General features: G+C 40.5%; 1 long non-coding RNA gene across 1 annotated transcript in view; it reads left to right on the top strand.

Annotated features, from left to right (window-relative positions):
• The window catches only part of LOC131517314 (uncharacterized), a 71493-nt gene extending 46488 nt beyond the window's left edge, over positions 1 to 25005 (top strand). Inside the window, exons 2-4 of the long non-coding RNA XR_009264518.1 lie at positions 17112 to 17163; positions 24141 to 24220; positions 24870 to 25005. This is a non-coding gene — a long non-coding RNA (uncharacterized LOC131517314). The remainder of the gene's footprint in view (positions 1 to 17111; positions 17164 to 24140; positions 24221 to 24869) is intronic.
• Positions 25006 to 25564: the final 559 nt, after the last annotated feature.

Genomic DNA, 25564 nt, shown 5'->3' with positions numbered 1-25564 from the left:
GATTAAAATCAGATTCCGATCCTAAAAGCAGATCTTCCGCTAATTAGGCACATTAGCTTTGTGCCGGGCTGGGTGTAAAATAACTTCCATTTCATTCATTTCCAGAAGACAAGGCTGATGATGAGGGCAAGAGGATGTGGCCCACATAACCAGAGCTATTGTTCAGTTCCTGGGGAAGGTATTCCTGGTGCAAGACAGTGCAGTTTTCACCGCTGGACTTGCCTCCAAAAGATCATTTCATAAACAGTGTTGTTGTTGTTTTTTAATCTTTTCAACTTCATCGGAAAATACAAGACATGCCTCACCCTACTCCTAACCCCCAGACGAACAGACATAACGAATACCCAGACGCACAGACTTGGCAATGACTGCTTCACCCCTGAAAGGTTGCTTTGCACTAAGCGCTTCTGACACTAATGTTCATGCTTAAGCAAACACATTACTTAGAGAGAAGAATGGCTCTGTCAGCCTGCCTGCGCTGCTTGGCACCATGGGACCTGCAGGGGCACGAGGTCTCATTCAGACAGGCACGGGGAGACAGTCTTCCAGACGCACTCACAGAGACCCTCAGATGTGCACACCCTTGCAAACATACCACCCACAGTCACCAGCAGACAGCCGGCTTCAAGAAGTTCCTGAGAAAGAAAACGTCACTGGTTATTAACAAGCCTGCCATATTTGCAGATGTTAATAAGCCTGAAATACTTGCAGAACTATCTCGGGATTCTCTCCCATTCTTTTTCTTTCTCTTGTTTCTTGTTTCTTTGCATGAAAGTGTTCACATTTGTGAAAGAGGCCTGTTGGGGAAGCAAACGATTTGTAGAGAGAACTATATTTGGGACCATTTCTTAATCTTTTCCACTGGAGCTGGTTCGTTGGAGTGTCTGTGTTCACATTAGCATTTCTGTCTGGGGCTATGAGTTATGCTGTCAAAGGAGTTTCACACTGGGTTTGTTACCTGGATACCCACAAATATGCCTGGTCTGTTTGTATAAATCTGAAAAACCTTCCTTGTCCTTAGGAAACCAGGCCATTCTGCATATTAGGAAGGGGCAGTGAATCCAACCGTTAGGGGAACGGTGCCTGGATAAATAACTGTAGAAGGGAGCCCAGAGTCCATTCTTGACTGAGATGGTTGTATTCCATTCACAAGGAGGTAGACTTCCCTGTGGCTGGAGATGCAGGGTTGAGCCTGCCGTTACACATCCCTCAAGGCAAGCTTGAGACCAGGACATATCTGTGTACCATCATAGCGGAAACTATTAAAAAGCTCCTTTACACGGTGCATATCATGCCACAAACCAGTGCAGCTGTTGAAGCATCGGCCAGAAGCAAGGACTAATGGAGGCCAGGGCACAGCAAGTGATGGAAGGATGACAGAGCTCTGGGGCTAAAATCCCAGACCATGCTCGCCCTGTGAGAGCCCACCAGGAGATTCTCTGAGAGATGGCTCAGCCCGTTCTTCTCCCATCAAGTTAGACTCAAGCATTTGCCTCTGACAATGTCCCACATATGTCATCCCAACTGCTTTCATAGCCCACTTCCCACAGCCCACAGCCCAGCCTCGGGAAGCCGATTGTGAGTGAGCGTGATCGAGTCAAGCTCAGGACCTCTGGCACCATGCCCACATCATCCTTGTGAAGGAGATACCTCCAGGGTTTCCTGTCCACAGACACACTCCCTGGATGGCTGTTGTCGATTTCCATCACCCAAACCCCTCTGGGCCAAACCCACCCGGATGGGCTCTCACAAAAGGCAGGAGAAAAAAGGCTGCGCGTGCTGACAGGGCCAGCTCCCTGAGTGTCATTCCCTTGCTACTAGTGCTGGGCAAATGTTCTATGGCCACTGTCCCTGCTGGCTCATTTGCTACCACTCTCATGTCAGAATGGTGTCACCTACTTCATGGTGCCTCAAGCGTGGCCCATAGTGCACTTACAGGAGAATCATTTGGGTGTATGTTTAAAATGCAGGTTCAGGGGGGCACCCGGGTGGCTCAGTCTGTTGGGCGTCCAACTTTAGTTCAGGTCATAATCTCGTGGTTCGTGGGTTTGAGCCACAAGTTGGTCTCTGTGCTGACAACTCAGAGCCTGGAGCCTGTTTCGGATTCTGTGACTTCCTGTCTCTCTGCCCCTCCCCTGCTCACACTCTGTCTCTCTCTCTCTCTCTCTCTCTCTCTCTCTCTCTCTCAAAAATAAATAAACATTAATTTAAAAAAAATTTTTTTTTAACGTTTGTTTATTTTTGAGACAGAGAAAGACAGAGCATGAACCGGGGAGGGTCAGAGAGAGAGGGAGACACAGAATCGGAAGCAGGCTCCAGGCTCTGAGCCATCAGCCCAGAGCCCGACACGGGGCTCGAACGCACGGACCGTGAGATCGTGACCTGAGCTGAAGTCGGACGCTTAACCGACTGAGCCACCCAGGCGCCCCTAATTTTTTTTAATTCGAGTTCAGAATCTCTAGATGTGAGGCCCACAAATTTGGTTTTCAGCATATACCTCTGATGATTCTCATGCACATTAAAATTTGAGAGTCCCTGATCACCGGCCCTCTGTATTTCTATTTTATTTTATTTAGACCTCAGGAAGACGGAATAGAGTTAATCACTCATCAGTTCATGTACCACAGTCATCATTCATCTACCCTCCTTAACAGAGGTGTAGTTGACATACAAAAAACTGCACTGTTTAAAGTTTACAGTTGATAAGTTTTGACATCTATATATACCCGTGAAACTATCTCCACAATCAAGATAACCATTTCTTACCCCCATTTCTCTTTCCACCATAGGTACTTGAACCTGAATTTCTGTATATTCTTTCAATCTACCTCCACATGTTAGATAGATATTCTTAAAATGATGCCATTTTGTGTGTGTGTTCTTATCTCACAAATATGGTTCTGTGCTGTGGAACTCATTCTGCTTCTTACCTATTTGATTCATCATTAAGCTCTGGGGACCCAACCATGTTCCTATATATAAATCCCTTTTACAACTTCTGGCTAGCACATATTGTTTGTGTTTTTGCTTAACCCATTGCTTTATTAATAAACACCAGGTGTCCTCCAAGTCCTTGTTCCCACCCACACACTCTCTCTCTCTCTCTCTCTCTCTCTCTCTCTCTCTCCCCATGATGAACATCCATTATGTGTTTCTTTATGATCTGTATGTTAGAATTTCACTGGGCACATAATCAGGGCTGAGACTGTGTCCTTGACTTGTCTCAGGACTGACTTCTCTGAGGAATGACTCCACCTGTTCAGACTCACTAGCTGTTCATCTCTGCTATTCTTGATATTATCTAACTTCCCGTGAAGTGATCTGTCATTGATGTTTTAATTTGCATTTCTGATTTCTAGTGATGTTGAGCATCTCTTCATACACTTACTGGCCATTCAGAGGTTTCCCCTTCTATGAATTGTTTATTCACATATTTCGCTAATTTTTTTCTGTTGTTCACCCTTTCCATTTCTTACTGTTTTACCAAATTTTCTAAATACAGATTTTTTTTTTTGGTTTGTGATGTTAGTAACATTGTCTTCTGGTTTACTATCTACTTGTTGACCTGTGGTATTTTTGCTGGAATAAATCTTTAATTTTGTTTTATAGAAAAATCTATCAATTTTTCTTCTGCTTATGGTTTGTACATTTGGGGTTTTCTTTAAGTTATAGGTCCCATTCAAAAGTTATAGAGAATAGCAACACATATTCTCTTCTATTAATATATAATTTTACATTTAACATTTAGTCCCTTAATACATTTGGGGTTTCCTTTCAGATCATGTGAGTTGGGACTGAATGTAGTTAATTTTCCCAATACAATCTACTAATTGACCTATTTCTTCCCCAGTGATTTTGCAGTCCTCCCTCATATTACATACCAAGTTCCCAACTACAGTAATGTCTATTTCTGGGTTCTCTATTCTATGGCATTGGTCACTATGCCTTCCCCCCTCCTTTTTTATTCTGGCATTGTGATATACCTTAATATCTAGTAAGGCAAATCTCTTTTTTTCTTTGCTTATTTTTAAAAATTAGCCATCTGTGATGTTTATTCTTCCATATACATTTAAAAACAGGTCTCTCAAAATTTCAAAAGTTGGACAATGGGGCACTTTACTGGAATTACATTGGATCTGTAGTTTCACTCGTAAAGAAGCGACATTCTTAAAACATTGTCTCAGGTTGCTGCATCACTCCATTTATTCATGTCTTTGTTTCTGTCCATTACTGTAATTAAAACTTTCTCCCAATAGAAAAAAAAAAAAGAGACTTGTACATTTTTGTTAGATTATCTCCTAGGTAATTAAGACATTTAAAGTTTCTATCCCCAATTCCTCTGGATCTCCCCATTGCTGATTATCTGCTTGCACTTTTCCTCCACCCTGGTCTTGTTTTCCCCTGTGGTTTTTATAGTCTCTTGGTTTCTCTTTGCTTTCCTGGCTTCAGTCCTTACTCCTCTGCCTCTTCGATTCTACCTCCTGATCCCTTTCCCTTGACCTGTAAGCTACCTACCATTTAGATATTCTTTGCTCAGGGGGATTTAAAGATGTTACCTAAAGCCATACTTGACTTATAGCCTAGGATGTTAATGAGGATTATGTCTGAGAGCAGAATATGACTTTTATGGAGGCAAAAACAGGACCACTCATCTGTTTATCCAGCTTTTGGTCATGGAATTTACATGAAATTATATTTGTTCCAAAACGTATCAGTTTGAGAAAAATATTTTGGCTCCTACAGTATAAAATTCAAATAATAGCCTGAATAATAAAGGCATTTATGATCTCACATAGGAAGTTTGGGGGTGGTTCCAAGGTTGGTACGGAAGTTCAGCGAGGTCACTTTAGCATTTCTTCAGGTCTTTCCCTCATGGTTGCAAAACAGTTGCTATGATTCTAAACATGACATACCTTACCACATTTGAGAAGTGAAAGGTTGGGGGCAGAGGTGGCTACAGAGAGCTCTCTACATATTGTTCTTTCTTTGCATCAAGGGCAAACATCTTTCCAAGAAGCCCTTTAGATACATCTATCTAGCTAGATATCTCCATCTAGCTCATTAGCTGGAACAACATGTCATACTTATTCTGATCCATCACTGCCACAGGAGAGTGGGATTGCATGATTGATTTAGACCAATTCATGATTTAGTCTTTGGGCTGGGCATTTTGTCAACTAAACAACATCCATATTCTGATAGCAAAGAATATGTGGAATATAGCTATTGGGTAGAAAACTAACAAAGTTTCCTGGTGTGGATGGGAGAAGATTTGAGGCAAGATCATCTTTGTTCTTCAACTTTAAGGCCCTGAAGTTAGAGCTTTCTCATTTATGTACTTATTTAGCAGTATTGATTGAGCACCTGTGATGCTAGGGACTGGAAATATAATGATGAGCAAAACCTGCCAGGATCTGCACCACCACCAAGACTGCAACATTCTATGGAACAGAACATTAAATGAATGTTCCCACAAAAATACAAAGTCAGCAACTTACTAAAGTACTATGAAGGACAGGAACAGGGAACTAAGGGAGTACATAATGAGGGCACCTGTTTTTGAAGCAGTGATCATTTTTTCACATCCCAGTGAAGAGTTGTAGAGTTGCTAAGAAGGTTGGTGGCCTGACAGAAGCCTGAAATTGCTATGAAATGGGAGGAGTCTCTGGGGCTGGAGGCAAGTGGCTGGGGCTCTCGAATACAGTGGTGAGCACCAGCCCATTGATTCCAAACAGCCAGATGGGACCAAGGACACATCATTGCTTACCACTCCATGGAGCAGACCCATCCAGCTACTGCACAGCAGAGATCAGAATGGACCTGGTTCTCTCTCTCGATGGGTTTAAGGAGCCTACCTCTCCTTTGCTGACACAAGGTTACTGACTCACGAAACCTCTCCTCATATGCCCAGATACCATCTTGGAGGAAAGAAGCAAAGGCCTAACACTTATTCCCAAAGAACTGAGATTCCTAAAGAAATATTCAAGGCATTAGATCGGTATAAAATTAGTAGATTGGACAAAAATTAAGGTTCTTTTCACACTACTCAGCAGCAGGAGTTTATAAGGAAAACTAGAGCAGGTAACTGAAAATTAAATACATTTTATGCAACTGAGTTAATGTGAGTATGTCAAAACAACATTAGAGGAAAGTGCTATTATTGACTCCATTTTATAGATAAGGAAATTGAGGCTCAGATAAGTATATTGTCCAAGGTCATGTAGTTAACAAGTGGCTGATCTTGAATTTGAGCCAGATAGGACTTCAAAAACTCCATGCTTTTAACCACTTACAAGATACCACTTTATAAGGTGGTAACTGCAATAAGAAATACAGATAAACTTTCAGGACTATGTCAAGGAGGAAAAGATGGCTTCTAAAAAAAAGAGGACTGAAGAAAGTTTTGTGGAATAGGCAGCAATGGATTCCATCTTTTCCTTTTTTTTTTTTAATTTTTTTTTAACATTTATTTATTTTTGAGACAGAGAGAGAGCATGAACAGGGGAGGGTCAGAGAAAGAGGGAGACACAGAATCTGAAACAGGCTCCAGGCTCTGAGCTGTCAGCACAGAGCCCGACGCGGGGCTCGAACCCACGGACCGCGAAATCATGACCCGAGCCGAAGTTGAACGCTTAACCGACTGAGCCACCCAGGCTCCCCCATCTTTTCCTTTTTAACAAACAGTGATGGTAAATTGTCAGTCCTTGTCAGCTAACTTCAATGTCTAGATCTCCTGTCTGTGTCTACTGTCTTTTTCCCTTCGGTTTTTCAGCCTCATGATCCTGTCCTTTGGTATACCTAGTAAATCTTAATTGAGTGTTGGACATTATGTATACTAAGTCGGACATCAAATGATATATTCTTTTAGAGAAGTTTACCATCCCCTTGCTGTAACTGACAGAATGATGTCTGGTCATGTTCTGGTGATTTGCTGAGTGTAGGTTGTATTATAGCGCTGATAAATCTCAGTCTTCCATTGGTTCATCTCTGACCTGGTTCATCTTTGACCTTCGACAAAAAGCCTATTGTATTCTGCAAGGTCCCTCCCATTGTGGGTACTAAACTCTAATCTTAGTCTTACAAGACTGCCGAAAAACTTCCGCTCTGCTTTTCAGAGGCAGGGTTTCCACTTGCATTTTAAAACCCCTGCTCTAAACAGTCCCTGTATTTGGCACAAGTTCTCAAGAGAAAAGCAGGCTGCATGCTTGAGGGCCTCCCAAGTCCTTCACCAAAACTATTGGTTTCTCTCCCTCCTTAGCAGCCCTTGGCCAGACTTTGTACTGCACGTTGCCTCGGGATTCTCAGCCTGCTGCAAATGCTCTGAGAACTTTCAAGATCTTCTCCTTCCAAGGCCTTAGCTCTTCCAGTTTTCCTTGCCTCAGCAGCTCTCAGCTCCCTTCAAAGGGATGATTTCTGTGTTTTATTTGGCTTTTCTAATTATTCTGTCGGGAATGCTGGTCTGCTGACAGCAATTCTATCCAACCAGAAAGAAGAAGCGGTTGAGGGGAGAAGGGTGGATGGATTTGCATATGGGAAGTAACTGCTCTAAAAAGCAGCTATGATCTATCTCCCTGTCACCAACTCCATTGGTCTTTTCCTTATCCGCCAGCTCACTGATCTTTCTGTATTATTTGGCCCCTCCCCAGAGACTCTCCATTCTTGTTTTAAAAAAAATGTTCATGTTTTTTGAGAGAGAAAGAGAGAAAGCAAGCACAAGTAGGGGAGGAACAGAGAGACGGGGACAGAAGATCCAAAGTGGGTATTGTAAATCAACATTCTCTGGGCTTCAGTAGCCACCTCTGGGTGGATAACTCCTGATTCTATGCTAAGAGACCTTCCCTGTCTCTGAAACTCCAATCTTACCCTTAGAGTCCCTCACTTATGTGCACTTGGTATAGTGTGGAAAGGGAGCAGTTTGCAATTTCTTCTTAAAAGGGAAGAAGAGGCACAAATAATTTTAAAATTATAGGTAATATCTGTCTGGGAAAGCAGAAATGCTGGTGCTAAGAATGTGAGAGAGGTTAGAGGAGGAACTGGCTTGCAGAGTATAACTTTTTTTTTAATGTTTATTTTTGAGAGAGAGAAAGCTAATAGATGTGTAGTGGTATCTCTACATGTTGTTTTATTTTTTTTGTTTAATTTGCATTGTTTTTTTAATTTGCATTTCCCTGGTGACATTGAATGTGGAGCATCTTTTCACATACTTATTTGCTCTCTGTGTATCTTCTTTGGTGAAGTATCTGTTAAGGTATTTGTGAGCAGGGGAGGGGCAGAGAGAGAGGGAGACAGAGGATCCAAAGCAGACTCTGTCCCGTAAGCGTAGAGCCCAGCGCAGGGCTCAAACTCACGAACCCCAAGACCTTGACCTGAGCTGAAAGTCAGGCATAAACAATCTGGTATAAACAATCAGATATAAACAGTCTGAGAAGTCAGATGCTTAACTGACTGAGATGCTTAACTGACTGAGCCCCCCAGACGCCCTCAGAGTATAACTTTTTTTTTAAGTGTTAATTTTTTCAGAACAGTTTTAGATTCATAACAAAATTGAGGAGAAAGCACAGAGATTTCCTATATACCTTCTGACACCACTCATGCATAGCCATTATCAAAATCTTCCATTATCAACCTCTCCCACCAGAGTGCTACATTTGTTGTAATTGATGAACCTACACTGATGCATTAAAATCACCTAGCGTCCACAGTTTACATTAGAATTCACTCTTGGAGGGGCATCTGGGTGGCTCACTCAGTTAAGTTATATCCAACTTTGGTTCAGGTCATGATCTCACAGCTCATAAGTTCGAGCCAAGCCCTGTGTCAGGCTTGGCGTTGACAGCTCCGAACCTGTAGCCTGCTTCTGATTCTGTGTCCCTCTCTTTCTCTGACCTCTCCCCTGCTCATGCTCTGTCTCACTCTCTCTCTCTCTCTCTCAAGAATAAATAAACATAAAAAAAAAAGAATTCACTCATGGCGTATATTTTGTGGGTTTGGACAAATGTATATGTGGCCTATATCCATCATTATAGCACTATATGGAATATTTTCACTCCCCTAAACACCCTCTGTTCTTCTCTTATTTAGCCTTCCCCACAACCAATCCTTGGAAATAACCAGTGTCTTCATAATTTTGCGTTTTCGGAATGTCATACAGCTAGACTCATACAACATGCAACCTTTTCAAATTGGCTTATTTCCCTTAGTAATATGCATTTAAGACTTCCCCATCTTTTCATGGCTTGATAGCTCATTTCTTTTTAGCACTGAATAATATCCCATTGTCTGGATGTACCACAGTTTATCCATTTACCTACTGAAGGACATCTTGGTGGCTTCCAAGTTTTGGCAATTATGAATAAAGCTGCTATAAATGTCTGTTATTTTTATGTGGACATAAATTTTCTACTCCGTAAGCTAAATACCAGTGAGAGTGATTGCTGGATGATATGATAAGAGTATGTTTAGCTTTGTAAGAAAGCACCAAATGGACGTCCAGGGTGGCTGTGTGCATCCCACCAGCAGGTATGAGAGTTCCTGTTGCTCCACATCCTTGTCAGCATTTGGTGTTGTCAGTGTTCCAGACTTTGGCCATCCTAATAGATGTGTAGTGGTATCTCTACACGTTGTTTTATTACTTATTTATTTACTTAGTGTTTAATTTGTGTTGTTGTTTTAATTTGCATTTCCCTGATGATGTGGAGCATCTTTTCACATACTTATTTGCTCTCTGTATACCTTCTTTGGTGAAGTATCTGTTAAGGTGTTTGGCTTATTTGAAAAATCAGATTGTTTTCTTATGTTGAGTTTTTATTTTTTGTTTTTGAGAGAAAGAGAGAGAAAGAGCATGAGCAGGGGCAGGCAGAGAGAAGGGAAAGAGAACAAGCAGGCTCCACACCCAGTGTGGAGCCCAACACGGGGCTCAATCTCATGACCATTAGATCATGACCTCAGCTGATATGAAGAGTTGGACACTTAACTGACTGAGGCACCCAGGTGCCTTGAGTTTACATCTAAAACTCTTAAAGAGTTCTTTGTATATTTTGGATAACAGTCCTTTATCAGATGTGTCTTTTGCAAGTATTTTCTCTTGTGTGTGGCCTGCCTTTTATTCTCTTGACTTTGTCTTTCACAAAACAGAAGTTTTTAGTTTTAGTGAAGTACAGTTTATCAGTTATTAATTTCAAAGGATTGTGCCTTTGGTGTTGTATCTAAAATGTCATTATTATACCCAAGATCACCTAGTTTTGAATTGTATATTTAGGTCTATAATGTCTTTTGAGTTGATTTTTGTGAAGGATGTAAGATCTGTGTCTGGGTCTGGATTTATTCTTGCATATGGATGTCCAGTGTTCCAGCACCTCTATTGAAAAGACAATTTTTGATCCATTATATTGCCTTCCCTCCTTTGTCAAGGATGAGTTGGCTAGATTTATATGGGTCTATTTCTGGGCTCTCTATTCTGTTCCATTGATCTATTTGTCTATTCTCTCATCAATGCCATACTGTTTTGACCATCATAGCTTTTTAGTCAGTCTTAAAGTTGGATAGTATCAGTACTTCAATTTTTTCTCCTCAGTATTGTGCTGGCTATTCTGCGTCTTTTTACTTTCCACATAAACTTTAGGACCAGTTTGTCAATATCCACGAGATAACTTGCTAGGAGTTTGATTGGGATTGTATTGAATCTATAGATCAAGTGGGGAGACCTGATATCTTGACAAGATTGAGGCTTCCTATCCATGAATATGGAATAGCTCTCCATTTATTTAGTTCTTTGATTTTGTACACCAGAGTTTTATAGTTTTCTTCATATAGATCTTGTACATATTTTGTTAGACTTATACACAAGAATTTAATTTGTGTGTGGGGGTGTGTTAATGTAAATAGCATTGTTTTTTTTAATTTAATTTTTTTTTTTAATTTACATCCAAATTAGTTAGCATATAGTGCAACAATAATTTCAGGAGTAGATTCCTTAGTGTCCCTTACCTATTTAGCCCATCCCCCCCCCCACAACCCCTCCAGTAACCCTCAGTTTGTTCTTCATATTTATGAGTCTCTTCTGTTTTGTCCCCCTCCCTGTTTTTATATTATTTTTGTTTCCCTTCTCTTATGTTCATCTGTTTTGTCTCTTAAAGTCCTCATATGAGTGAAGTCATATGATTTTTGTCTTTCTCTGACTGACTAATTTCACTTAGCATAATAGTCTCCAGTTCCATCCACGTAGTTGCAAATGGCAAGATTTCATTCTTTTTGATTGCCGAGTAATACTGCATGGTGTATATATACCACATCTTCTTTATCCATTCATCCATCGATGGACATTTGGGCTCTTTCCATACTTTGGCTATTGTTGATAGTGAATAGCATTGTTTTTTAAATTTCAAATCCACTTGTTTCTTTGCTGGTCAATAGGAAAACAGTCGGTTTTGTATATTAACCTTGTATCCTTAACCTGGTTACAATCACTTACTAGTTTTAGAAATTTTTTTGTTGATTCTTTCAGATTTTCTACATAGATGATAATGTCATCTGTGAACAAAGACAGTTTTATTTCTTCCTTCCCAATTTGTATGGCATATTTCCTTTTCTTGTATGTATTAGGTAGGATTTCCAGTATAGGGTTGAAAAGGAGCAATGAAAGGGGACATTCTTGCCTTTTTCCTGATCTATAGTTAGAAAGTTTTTTGGTTTCTCCTCGTTTAGTATGATGATTTTTATAGATATTTTTAATCAAGCTGAGGAAATTTCTCTCTATTCCTAGGGTTTTCATCATGACAGGATATAACATTTTAAAGCAAAGGAGAGAGGTAAGGGGAGGAAAATTATGAAAATGTGATTTTTCAGTGATTGTAAGAGACCAATATGAAATCAGAAAAAGTTTGAAGACAGTTGTTACAAGGGAAACATTTGATTATAAATGAAAACATGTGAATACATTGAAAATATAAATATTAAAATATAGTATTTCAAATCAATACAGAAAAGATATATTATTCAACAAATAGTTTAGAATAACTGGTTAGCCATCTGGAAAAAAATAAAATTGTATTCAAACCTAAAACTTTATTTATTTATTTATTTATTTATTTTCAAACCTAAAACATTTAGACCAGGATAAATTTCAGATAGATTAAATATTTAAAAGTAACAAATCATAAATGTGTAAAAAAGAAGCCATAGGATTTTTTAAAAACAATCTTAGACTGGGAAAGTAGGATAGAAAACACAGAAGCCATAAAATTAAAGGACTTTTAAGATGCCAACAACAAAGTTGGAAGACACAGATCTGGGGAAATATGTGCAACTAAAACCACAGATAAACTGCTAGACACTCTACTGAATAAAAAACTTTTACAATTCAGGAGCACCTGGGTGGCTCAGTTGGTTAAATGTCTGACTCTTGATTTCGGCTCAGGTCATGATTTCACTGTGCTGACAGTGTGGAGCCTGCTTGGGATTCTATCTCTCCCTCCCTCTCTCTCTCTTAAAATAAATAAATAAATAAACAGAAAATAAAATAAAATAAAATAAAAAGCTCTTACAAACCAACAGAAAAAGATCACTAACGTACTATACAAAAAAAAACCTGAAGGCTATTAATAGTTTCTAGGACAAAAATACAAACTGCCCTTAAATATATGAAAATATTCTCCTCAAAAAATTAAAAATAGACCTACCCTATGACCCAGCAATAGCACTGCTAGGAATTTACCCAAGGGATACAGGAGTACTGATGCACAGGGGCACTTGTACCCCAATGTTTATAGCAGCACTCTCAACAATAGCCAAATTATGGAAAGAGCCTAAATGTCCATCAACCGATGAATGGATAAAGAAATTGTGGTTTATATACACAATGGAATACTACGTGGCAATGAGAAAGAATGAAATATGGCCCTTTGTAGCAACATGGATGGAACTAAAGAGTATTATGCTAAGTGAAATAAGCCATACAGAGAAAGACAGATACCATATGGTTTCACTCTTATGTGGATCCTGAGAAAATTAACAGAAACCCGTGGGGGAGGAGAAGGAAAAAAAAAAAAAAAGAGGTTAGAGTGGAAGAGAGCCAAAGCATAAGAGACTCTTAAAAACTGAGAACAAACTGATGGTTGATGGGGGGTGGGAGGGAGGGGAGGGTGGGTGATGGGTATTGAGGAGGGCACCTGTTGGGATGAGCACTGGGTGTTGTATGGAAACCAATTTGACAATAAACTTCATATATTGAAAAAAAAATAAGATAAAAATAAAAATAAAAAAAGAAAATATTCTCAATCACACTCATTATAAGAGAGATACAAATTAAAACTATACCCAGATATCACTGTTTACCTATCATATTTATAAAGGTTGAAAAAAAAGAGTTGGTAAGATACCATACTAGCAAAGGTAAGAAGAAACAGGCACTTTCTACACTACTGGGAGGGCTTTAAATTAATACAGTCTTTATGAGGGGAAATTTAGCAATTTCTGTCAAAATTACAAATGCTCATATCCTTATATCTCACATCTCCCTTTCCAGGACTTTTTCTTTAAAAAAAAATTTTTTTTTTTAATGTTTACTTATTTTTGAGGGAGAAAGGGTGTGAGCTGGGGTGGGGCAGAGAAACAGGAGGACACAGAATCCAAAGTAGGCTTTAGGCTCTGAGCTGTCAGCATGGAGCCTGACTTGGGGCTCAAACCCACAAACTGTGAGATTATGACCTGAGCCAAAGTCAGAGGCTTAACGGATGAGCCACCCAGGCCTCCAGGACTTTATTCTTGATATAAAGTTGTGGATGTGTAAGATAATGTATCCTACACCATTGTGTAAAATGTTGCACCATTGTGTAATGGCAAAATTCAGACAATAAATGTCTATAGGGGAACTGATTAAATGAAATATTCTTTATTCCTACAATAGAGTATAATGAAATGCATCTATAATAAAGAATGAGGTAGCTCTTTAACTTATGGATACAAAATATCCTTAAGATATTAAGTAAAAATGGCAAGGTGTAGAACAGTGTTTGTAGTAAGCTACCCCTCATGTAAAAATTTTCACAAAAGAATATATGTGTGATTATATATTTAAGTATGTCTAAAATAATTCTGGAATGGTATATAAGAAACCAGAACTTGTTTTTGCCAGGACAGGAACTGGGTAGCCGTGGATAGAAGGGAGACTTCTCACTGTACATCCTTTGGTGTCTTTTGAATTTTAGACCATATGACTATATACTTCCTATTGAAAAATAAATTAAACTAAAAAATATCTTTAGGAAACTGTACATATTTTGAAAACTGCAGTGACCTTAGATAGGAGGTTGTTTGCTAGAGAATGGATTTCCATGAGGTGGGAGGGGTGAGAGAGAGCCAGGATGGCTTTTAAAGAATAGTTTGAAAATCTTCTCAATAGAGAAAAGAAAACACAAACATAGCACAACTCTTCCCAGATCATCAGTTTCCTCTCCTGCCTTGGCTATGAAAAGCTTTTCTCCTTTGCCGGACTCTCAGAGCCACACATATTTCCTACCTTTCAGCTGCCTGAGCTTGCTGGCATCTGGCTTGAATGAACCGTACAGAGACAACCAGGGTGAGAGGGGTACTTCTGAGAAATGTCTGAAACTTCTCTTTGAAAGGTCAATGCTTGGTAAGCTGCGACTCCTGAATGTGCTCGTGTACTTACCTGCTCGGTATTTAGCATGTCTGTAATATCTATAGATGTTTCCTTCTTGTGGGGTGCTTTCTAAGGATTTAGTCAGTTAACAGCAAAGGCTCCTCTATGTTTAAAAGTGCTCCAGAAACTTCTCAGTTTCTTCAGTTGTTAACTTCTGGAGATCTAGGACAAAACTATCCTTAAGCAGGATCATTTTATTACTTCTGCTTTTGCTGTCCTTGATAGACCCTCACTGGAACCATCTTAAACCAGCATGGTTTTAGGGGAATATGTCTCACCTCTCCATTAACTAGCCTTGGCTCAGTCTTGGTTCTAGTCTCAACTCTGCCCTGCTAGCTGTGTTAACCATAAACAAGTCAACTAATATTTCTAGCACTCACCTATAATATTAGGAGATTTGAATAGAAGAGCTTCAGGTCTTTCTACATTTGAAACTCTAAGACCTAGGGGTAAATTCTCTCCTTTACCACACCTCCAAAGAAAGTAAATAGATCTTGTTCTTTCTATTAGAAGTAGCAGCCATTATTCTAAAAGTCTGAAGGATCTATGAAATAACAACTTTCAATATGGACAGTTAAAATAATAGTTCTAAAGGACTAACACACGGACTTGGGGCTTCAGAAAACTACAAAAAGGCAAGTAACAGAACAACTCAAGTATGTGTAAGTATTTAGAATACAGTAAAGAAGGTATTTCAAATCAGTAGGAAAACCATGGACTATTCAGTCCAAATGTTAGAAAAATAATTTGGAGGGGCACCTGGGTGGCTCAGCGTCCGACTCTTGGTTTCGGCTCATGTCACGACCTCATGGTTTTGTGGGTTTGAGCCCCACATCGGACTCTGCGCTGACGGTGAGGATCCTGCTTGGAATTCTCTCTCTCTCTCTCTCTCTCTCTCTCTCTGCCCCTCCCTTGCTCATGCTGTCTCTGTCTCTCTCAAAATAAATAAATAAACTTCAAAAAAAAAAAAAAGAATTTGGATCTCTACCTCACATGACATGTCAAGTAAATTTCAGATGGCTTAAAAATATAAAAGTAGGGGCGCCTGGGTGGCTCAGTCGGTTGGGCGGCCGACTTCGGCTCAGGTCATGATCTTGCTGTCCGTGAGTCCGAGCCCCGCGTCGGGCTCTGTGCTGACAGCTCAGAGCCTGGAGCCTGTTTCCGATTCTGTGTTTCCCTCTCTCTGACCCTCCCCCCTTCATGCTCTGTCTCTCTCTGTCTCAAAAATAAATAAAAACGTTAAAAAAAATTTTTAAAAAATATATAAAAGTAAAAAACAAGGGAAAATAGAAAAAAAACATAGGTAAAAATTATATAATTCTGGAATGTGAAATACCCTTCTGATCATGATTCAAAGGTAAGACATAAAAGGGAATTATTAACATATTGGTCACTTAAGGCAAACCAAAACTTCTATACGTCTAAACTACATAGTCCAAGTTACAAAAAGCTGAGAAAAAAATTCACAACACACATGACAGCAAAGGGTTAATATTTTTGAATTATGAAGAACTCTTAGAAATCAATGAAAAGATAAAAAACCCATTAGGAAAATATAATTGGCACCTGGTCAGGCAAGTTACACAAAAAAGAGAAATGCAAATGGCCAATAAACATAAAAAACATTTGACCTCACTAGTAATAAATGAAATGCCAATTAAAACAAAAATGAAAATATCTTTTAACCTATAAAACTGGAAAATTTTAAAAAGAATGATAATAACTAGTGTTGATGAGGGCTTGAGATAATAGGGCATTTATACACTTTAAAGGGAATGTAAATTGGTTCCGACTTTCTGGAAGGCAATTTGGCAAATTGATACAGCACTTTAAAGTGTGCACGCTGACATTTAAATGTTCACATTTAAGAACTTATCTTAAGGAAATAACAGGATAAATGCACAAAAATGCCTGTTCAAGAATATTCTTTAGTGTGTCATTTATAATAACAAAAAATTTGGCACACCTAAATATTTGTCAATAGCAGAAGAGAGACCTATGCAATAATTGAAAATATGGCAGAGATGTTCTCAATATATTAAGTGAAACTGAAGATTATATAATAAAACATACAGTATGAGCATATATACTTATATTTTCTACATGTTTGCATTCAAAATAAAATCTAGAACACCAAGTGTGAATAGCTATCTCTGAATGTTTTGAATAATAGGTAATCTTTACTTTCTTATTTATGCTTATCTGTGTTTTCTGATTATTCAAAAATAAGCAGTATTTATTTATTTTCATTGTTAAGTGAAAAAGCAAAACTGTAACATTCCTTCCAAAACTCAAGTATGAGCCTTAGAAAACCATTGTAGGTAAGTGATGTGTATATTTCCATGACATGGCTTTCGTTACCATAGCAAAGTGCACCGAGAAATAATGTCCAAGACTAAACAGCTGTGTGTCTGTCAAATGTCTCAGCAAGAATTTGCTTCCTCTATTGCAGATGGAAAGCTAAATTTTCCAGTGAATTTCCCACAAAGTTGTCACTTCACCAGGTGGGTTCCAGCAGTAATATTCTAAACAAGGTTTGTCATAGAAATGGTTTTTGATTTCCATTTTCCATACAGAACAGACGTCTAAGACAGAAGCAACATACAGTTCCTTCCATCTATCTCACTCTTTTTATCTGCCCTGCCCCATTCTCATTCCCTCCATTTCTTCCTTTACCTTTCTCTCTCTCTTCTTCCTTCTTTTTCTCTTTTCGTATGCTCTCTGCCTACCCCCTTGTTCTTTTTCAGCCATTGTCTCACCAGGCATTTCTTGAGAGCTTTCCAGAAGCCAAGTCCTAGAATGGGTGCCAAAGGCTTTTTGGGAAGTGTCATGGGGACTTGGGAACAAGTGTGTTCTCCAGGTCCCTGCAGCTGATGGCAATTCTAAGGCAAAATGGTAATAGCAGGATTTTGTGATTTACTTCGCTTACTGGTTAACTCCCGGGATTGATATCGTTATCAGAATATTCAGAATTTATAAAATTGAAAACATCAGCGAGGGGCACCTGGGTGGCTCAGTGGTTGGGCAACCGACTTTGGTTGGTCATGATCTAACAATCTGTGAGTTCGATCCCCGCGTCGGGCTCTGTGCTGACAGCCCAGAGCCCGGAGCCTGCTTCAGGTTCTGTGTCTCCCTCTCTCTGCCTCTCCTCCACTCGCACTCTGTCTCTGTCTCTCAAAAATGAATAAACGTTAAAAAAATTAAAAAAAGAAAAAAAAAGAAAACATCAGTGAAACAATATGTGTGATGCTTTTTGAAAGGGCACATTTATAAGCCTGCTTCAGAACATTAAGCAAATGTGTAAGTTCTTAAGGATAAAAACATTAAATACACAGTATTAAGCTCTCACAAATTAACAAGGTAACAAATTAACATATAGCATTAAAAATAAGCAGTCATAAAAGGAAAATTCAAATATCATACTAAAAGTATTTGGTTTTTAAAAAAAGAGTATACTTTTAAAAACAAAGTGCTACTTCAGTGGTGTCTTTGTTGAATTGTCCGTATACTTTTACGCACATTTTTCAACTGTTAAAAATATTCTATTATGCTGAGGAGTGATTATAATTCACTTTAAATTCTTTTCTTCTGACTCATTCACCTTCAAATTATAGGATTTCCTGCTTTATAACTGAGGAGTTCTGGGGACTCTCAAGAGTTTTTTGCTGTGTGTTTGTGTGTGTGTGTGTGTGTGTGTGTGTGTGTGTACAAGTTTGTCGTATGTGTGTATAAGGTGTATGTGGGGTCTATGAATGTATGTGTGTGTTGTGTGAGATGTGTGTGGGTGAGTATGTGTGAGTGTGGGGTACGCAAGGTATGTATATGTGTGTGTAAATTGTGTATGGGGTCTGTGTGCTTGTGTATGATGTGTGTGGTGTATGTGCATGGGTAAGGTGTGTGGTATGTGTGTACGTGGTCTGTAGGTATCTGGGGTGGGGAGGTGGCAGAAACTAGCAAAATTCTCTAACTGTGCAGTTTGACTCTGGATATGGATCTTTCTCTACCTAATGTTGGCTGACTGTGGTCAGAGGTCCTTTTTGGTGCTTTGTTTATTCATGTGGGGACAAACTGCCCCCAAACCACTAGTAGTTTGTGAGGCCAAAGGACTGATAGATAGTGTCAACCCCTGAGTCATCCCTGCAGCTGCCAGATCAGGGGGGTTAGACACTTGCCTTCCTAGAAAGAAACCTCACAGAGACTCTAAGAAGCCCCAAGGGGGATTAGAGATTGAGGGCTGGAAAGCACCTCAGAGGGTGTCCAGTCCAGTGTTTGTCAACGTGAGGATTTAAAATTTTAGTGGGGAGTAAAATCAATTTAGTAGATTGCAAAGATCTTTTCTGAAAAGTAGAACAGAAAAGTGTGCATTGCACTAGCAAAAGTAAGTATAGATTCTTGGAACTTTTGTTTCAGTTCTGCATGTGTGTGCGTGTATGTGTATGTGCTGGGTTATGATGCAAGATGAACTTGATATCCTTAGTTGTGGTCACTGTTTTTATTTCAGGGTGATAAAATGGAGAATATGTGGGGAAAGAGATCTAGTTTGAAAGATCATAGCTGATTAGTGACGGAACAGTCTTCCTATTATATCACAGATAAGAAAGCCAATAGTGAGTCACTAGAAAAGACCAGAACAATGACTTCTCTCTTCCTTTTGTGGAAAATAGCACTTTTAGTCCTTTTTGAAATGTTATTCCTTCTCAAAAATTTCAGACTTCCGGGAATTTCCAAATGAGAGAATTGAATAAGTTGGCTGATGTTCAGGATTCCCATCAATTTTGAAAATTCTAGAGTTCTATGACTTTAAGGATGTCAGAGAGAGTGTGCAAGTGACTCAGTGGTGGTCTATGGGGAAAACCATTTTTATCTAGAAGCAGTGAATTCAGATTCAGGTGTCACCTCTGTCCCCATGTGACTTGTGGTAAGTCATCGGACATTCTCCCTACTGTTAAAACACTATCCTTATAGCTACTTTGTGGAAGTCAAACCTGATCATTATGTGAGATGCTTGGAAAAGCACAAGATTGAGGCAAGAGTTGCTATTAGTGATCTAACAGCTGCTCTGGTCTCAGTATCCTGTCTTGCAGCCAGTCTGTGGGACCAGGGATGGACACCTAAGGTCAACCTGGGCACCATTCCTGCACCTATGAGAGGTAACTTAATGTGCTTCTTATCCTAGTAGCAACTATGTCATGTAATCAATTATTTAAAGAATTTTTCAGGTTATGAACATACAAAGATAGGATTCTCATTAAGAATATTAAAATCAAGGGGCGCCTGGGTGGCTCAGTCGGTTGGGCGGCCGACTTCGGCTCAGGTCATGATCTCACGGTCCGTGAGTTCGAGCCCCGCATCGGGCTCTGTGCTGACAGCTCAGAGCCTAGAGCCTGTTTCAGATTCTGTGTCTCCCTCTCGCTGACCCTCTCCTGTTCATGCTCTGTCTCTCTCTGTCTCAAAAATAAATAAAACGTTAAAAAAAAGAATATTAAAATCAAAACAAAGTTTGGGACTGGATGAAACACTATGTCGTGACTTTGCCAGTCACTGCACCTGTTCACATAGTGATCCTTGTAGCTGGCACTACCCTGCCCTCCTCTCAAGTCCACATCTTGATGACCATCCCTCCCACTTGCACAGTCTGGACATAATGGCCTTCTCTCAGGCCTTCAAACACTCCATTCATTTTTGCCTTTGCATGTGCAGGATTTCCCTCAGCCTGGAAAGCTGTTCCCTCCTCAATTTTCCTCTGAATACATTTTCTCAGCTTTCAGATCTCAGCTCAATTGTTAATTTTTAGAGGTCAAGTTAGGACTCCTTTGGTAAGCTCTCATAGCATCTTGAACCTTGCCATTGAAAGATTTTGGTTTAATTTTACATTCAGTTGTGGAATTGTTTGATAAATATGCATCTTCTTTTTAAACTTTTCTTAATGTGTAATTTTGAGAGCGAGAGAGAGTATGAGGGGGTAGAGGAGCAGAGAGAGAGGGAGACAGAATCTGAAGCAGACTCCAGGCTCTGAGCTGTCAGCACAGATCTGGATGGGGGACTCAAACTCATGAGCTGTGAGATCATGACCTGAGCTCAAGATGGACCCTTACTCGACTGAGCCACCCAGGCACCCCATGAATATTCATCTTCTTAACCTAGAAGTTCCATGAGGGTAGGGAGGTTTTCTATCTTTAATTCCCATTGTGTCCCCAACACCAAGGACAGTGTCTAGTGTGTAGGTCAGTGCTGAATAATGGCATGTATTATAAATACAAATAAATGCATGTATTTGTGGGTCTACAGACCACACTCAGAAAGCATGTATTGCATGCACATTTACAATCAAGTGCTATGCACATGGTCACATAAAAGGTGCTGAATGAATAAGGCAGTTCTTGAGCAACTTACTTTAATGTTTTAAATATGATTTTTCCAGAGAATATCAGATTGAACTTAAATCTCTTCATTGCCAGGAGAGTCTGTATTCTCAATAGGCATATTTTGTGTTTTTCTGAATAACCATTTTAGACGCTACGGTTTTCTTCCTGCCACCTTTTGACCCCTCAGTAGTTGAGGAGAGAGAGAATGAGAGAGGCCCTTTGTTTATTGTCTCCTCCTTATTTCTCATGCACTCCGTACAGTGGAGATTCAAAACCTGTTGGTATTGGTCTGATAGGTGCTACTCTGCTGCCTGGTTCCACTGTGCATCTAGGAAAAAGTATTTGGGTGCTTGCCTATGAAACATTGAACGAAGAACATTTGTGTGGCATTTCACAAAGCACTCCCGCCTACGTTACTTGGTTTTAACTCATAACAATACTGTTATCAGAAGATAGCATTTTCCAAATTTTATACACAATGAAACTCAAAGACCTTAACTCACTTGTCCAAGGTAATGCAGCAAGTATTTTGGACAGCAGGACTCAAACCTGGCTCTTTCAGTTCTAGAGTTTTCTATTACTATATAACACCTGTTTTGCATTCATGTTTCCTAGGATTCATAATACTTCATAATTGCTCCTTAGATTTTATGGTACTTCTTATTCTTCCAATTAGGCCACATTAATTCATGTGTTACTTACAACAACTTCCTGAGGTAGGTGGGGCAAGTATTCATCCCATTGGTAGAATGGCTTGGGGCAAATTTCACTTCTCTGCTCCCCATGTGACTACCTGTGGTAGACAGAATGGCTCCCCAAAGATGACCAAGTCTTCATCTTCAAATCCTGTGAGTATATTATCTTATGTGGCAAAAGAGACTTTGCAGATGTGATTAAGTCAAGAATCTTAAGATTGGGAGATTATCTTGAATTATCTGAGTGGGCCTAATGTAAACACAAGGGTCCTTATGAGAGAGGGGCCAGAGAATCAGAGTCAAGGAACAGGATGTGATGATGGAAGCAGGATTTTGGATGGGGGGGGGGAGAGAGAGAGAGAGAGAGAGATTTGAAGATATTCTGTCATCAGCTTTGAAGATAGAAGAGCCACAAACCAAGAAATGCAGGCAGACTCTAGAAGAAAGATATTTCCAGAAGAAGCAGATACTGCCTCCAAAAGGAACATGGCACTTCTAAAATCTTGATTTTAGGATTTCTGACCTCAAGAACTGTAATATATTCGTGTTGTTTGAAGCAACTCAGTTGTCGTAATTTGGTACAGCAGAAATGGAAAATGAATATACTACTCTAAGCAATGACTGACTTTTGTAGGTAAGGAGAATTTCAGACCATTTCTGGTGTATCTGGTATATCCCCCCAGGCTTGGAGGGAAGGGCTGTGGCAGGTAAGAGGCCTTAGGATGTAGAGAGAGATTAATATGTCACAAACTTCTGCTGTCTCTGAAGGAGGTGTGAGGTCCTGCAGTTCTTGCCTCTAGAGTTTTCCATTGGCCTCTAGCTCCCTGACCCAGCCCACCTCTCTGACCTTAGCCTATTTCTCCCTCACTCACTACGCTAGAGAGACACACACCTTGTTCCTGTTCCTAGAAGCCTTGGCACATCCTGTTTCTTCTGCCTGAAATACTCTCACCACAAAATTTCACGTCGCACCTCTCATCTCTCCTCAGAGAGGATGTACTTGGTCATCTCTCCAAAGTGGACCCCAAGCCATTTTCAACTCCATCAGTGAATTTTATTTTCTTTATAACTTTCCTTATCACTACCTAAGACTATCTTCTTCTTTCTCCACCCCTATTTTCTGGTGCCCCTCAGTAAAACATCCACACCATGAAAACTGTACGGCTCATAGCTCTATCCCAAGTGCCTGAATATATTAGCTGTTCAGTATATATTTGTTGACTGAATGATGAGACCAGAGGCAGCCTTAAATCAGGAGCACCTGGCTTCTCTAAGCCTCTTCTCCAGCCCTCCAGAAGGAGTTTCTGCTTAAGATGTGAACATTGCAAGCCTTCAGATTCTTTCCTCTCCAGGGTTCCTGGCTGTCTTTAGACACAGGGCTCAGTTCTAGTTGAGAAAGAGAAAACAGCCCCCAATATCTAGGACCTCGCCTGGCACTCACAGCTTGGCCATGATGTTCTCATGTTTAACAGAAATATTTCCATAGAACTCCAGCATCAGCCAAGGCTGCTCTGTGACCCTGATGAAGCAAAGCAAAACAAGATTACTCCATAATCATGCCTGGACCTAGACAAAAATAAGAACATTGTCCAAACCACAAAAATGACCGAAGATACCCCTTTCTTGGATAAAATGTGTGACTGATATTTCTTTACCAATTATAGCTTTAGCTTTGTCTCCCTCCTCTTAGCCTTTTATGTAAGAATAATCAAGATACCCATAGAATTACCCCTGCTTCTGATAACACCCAATCCAGAGCAAAATCCAGCCTCTCTGAACCCTCCCCAATATCACCTGAGCCAAAGCTAACTCCTGTAAGTTCTCTGTCATATCCTCTCACTGAGACACCCCACGGCTCCCCACGCTGTGTGTTAGCCCTCGCTGCAACTGGTCGGTAACCCCAACACTGTTCAGCTCCAGGTGATCCTGGTGCTCTCTGGCTGGAGGACATTGACACTCTGGACTGGAAGTCGGGCTTGGCTGCTTTGCCATCTTGGAGGAAGAAATGCTAGTTGGGCCAGCTGGTCAGCTAGAAAATCCTGAACTACTTTACCAGTGAGTCAGTAATACTGGATACACACTGGGTGTGTATTACCAGCTTGCACAAGAGCAGGGCAGTGAGGTTCCAGGTAAGGAGGAGCAGCTTCCTTACAGGCACACGGCACGCAGGGACTCAGAAGGTGCAGCCATGACCTGCCTGGTTTTCCTCAGGGATGGCTCAGCCCAAGACATGGCTGCTCCTTATTGCCAATCTATTCGAGTCAATCTCCCCAACACAGGTTCAAAAGCCAGTGGCACCTGCACTCTTTTACCTGCCCCACCCCCCAGGTTCCTTGCAGTCCATGTTAAACTCTCCTTCCTGCCTGAACTAATTCCCTTGTTGGTTTTCTTAATACCCTTACCCTACCCCTCCTGCCACAGCTGAGCCAGAACCACTGCTACCGCCACCAACACAGCCTCTGTACAGCCACAGCCATGGCCACATCCAGCTTCTGCCACAGGTATGTGCATCTGTGCCGCTGGGCTCTGACCTCTGGGCCTCCTTCCCTCTTTTCAAATCCTGCTGGATGATTAACTCCCATCCTCCCCAAAGTCTTCTTGGTTGAGCCCAGCTGCCTACCCACGCTCCTAGCAGCTGCTCTCAACATTTACCAAGCAAGCTCAGGTTACAGTAGCTGTAATCAGGTTGATTTATGGGTTCCGGATAATCGTGTGGACTGTGTGTATGTTTAATTTTGATGGAGTGGTGGGAGTGAGTCCTACTGCTCATGTCCCCATCGAGAGCCAAATGTCCCAGCACAGAGGCCACGCCTGCTGGCTTCCTTTTTTGACCACTTTCTCCCTACTACCTGAGCCCAGGATGGTGACTACCCGGCACTCCGCAAGTTCTCAATGCTCTAGGAGAAGGTCAATCAAGGACTGATTTTCTGTGAAGTTGAAGAATGATACCTGCTTCTCAGGTGACCCAAATCCCAACCCCAGGCCAGCATCTGTGCCTTCAGTTGCCAGGAAGGCTTCAGAGGGAGCTGTTTTCAGGGATCCAAGAAGCATATCAGCTCTCCTGACCAGCCCAAATTGTTTGCTCCTAGCTCGGAGCTTCATGGCCTTCTGTTCATAAAACATTGATCCTGGCGTATTGTTTTTTTCTAGAACTGAACATTTGTCAGCCTGATGACTCCAGGAACCAGCTCACTCCAGTTAAGGGTGAGTTAATCTCTGAGGTCCTTCTCATCAACCACCTCTTGTAAACACCTGGTGACGCTTTACAGCACAAGGTCAAAGATAAAGCCAGGGGCGCCTGGGTGGCGCAGTCGGTTAAGCGTCCGACTTCAGCCAGGTCACGATCTCGCGGTCCGTGAGTTCGAGCCCCGCGTCAGGCTCTGGGCTGATGGCTCAGAGCCTGGAGCCTGTTTCCGATTCTGTGTCTCCCTCTCTCTCTGCCCCTCCCCCGTTCATGCTCTGTCTCTCTCTGTCCCAAAAATAAATAAAAAACGTTGAAAAAAAAAAAAAAAAAAAGATAAAGCCAGACACATTTTTAAAAAGGGGGAGCATTGGGATACAGAATACTCTCCTGCCTTAAATAGAACCAGATTAATCTAAATGCAAAATGTGGAGCAATGTCTAAGATATGATGTTAAGTGAAAAAGACAAAGGTTGCAAAATAGTATACACACTGTGAGTTCACTTTTATAACTCTATATTTAATGCTTTTATGTATAGAAAAAGAGTGGAAAGGATGTTAATCAGTCTGTTATATAGAAAGAGTTATGAGAGGACTTTGAATTCTTTATAGTCATGTCTTATTTTTGCAATCAGTAAATAGTTTTTTGTAAAAGGGACTTGAG

The sequence above is a fragment of the Neofelis nebulosa genome, chromosome 7, assembly GCF_028018385.1.
Source record: "Neofelis nebulosa isolate mNeoNeb1 chromosome 7, mNeoNeb1.pri, whole genome shotgun sequence".
Classification (NCBI taxonomy): domain Eukaryota; kingdom Metazoa; phylum Chordata; class Mammalia; order Carnivora; family Felidae; genus Neofelis; species Neofelis nebulosa.
Note: the sequence above shows the minus strand (reverse complement) of the source record. Positions and strands in the feature narration are given on the sequence as shown.